This window comes from Grammomys surdaster, unplaced genomic scaffold, assembly GCF_004785775.1.
Source record: "Grammomys surdaster isolate TR1022 unplaced genomic scaffold, NIH_TR_1.0 125580, whole genome shotgun sequence".
NCBI lineage: Eukaryota > Metazoa > Chordata > Mammalia > Rodentia > Muridae > Grammomys > Grammomys surdaster.
Genome location: NW_021620426.1, coordinates 324,988 through 325,656, shown reverse-complemented (window position 1 = coordinate 325,656; position 669 = coordinate 324,988).

Below are 669 nucleotides of genomic sequence, written 5' to 3'. Positions count from 1 at the left end.
ACTGAAACTAATAGAAGAGAAGGTGGGGAAAAGCCTCGAATACTTGGGCACAGGGGAAAAGTTCCTGAACAGAACTCCAATGGCATATGCTCTAAGATCGAGAATTGACAAATGGGACTTCATAAAATTGCAAAGTTTCTGTAAGGCAAAGGACACTGTCAATAGGACAAAACGACAACCAACAAATTGGGAAAAGATCTTTACCAATCCTTCATCTGATAGAGGGCTAATATCCAATATATACAAAGAACTCAAGAGATTGCCATTAATTTTAATGATAAATCTCAGGGAACATTTAGGTGAGGTGCCACAAAATAGAATTAGGATGCTGGCAGGTGCCAACTCAGCTGCATAGCTCCATGGAGAATGACATTACAGTGCTTGACCTGAGAAACTTGGCATTTTATAAGCTTGGTAGTGTGCTAACATATTTTTCATGCATACAGTCGTGTTTTGGAGAGGAGAGACAATATATGTGTGTGTGTGTGTGTGTGTGTGCGCATGTATTTATATGTATATATGTATATACATATTTACATATATACATGTACATGTATATACATCTTTTATATTATAAGCTATGAAACTATATTATATATAATATATTATATATAAACATATATATTAAACATATATATGACAATGCTAAGTTATTAAGATCTTTTCATA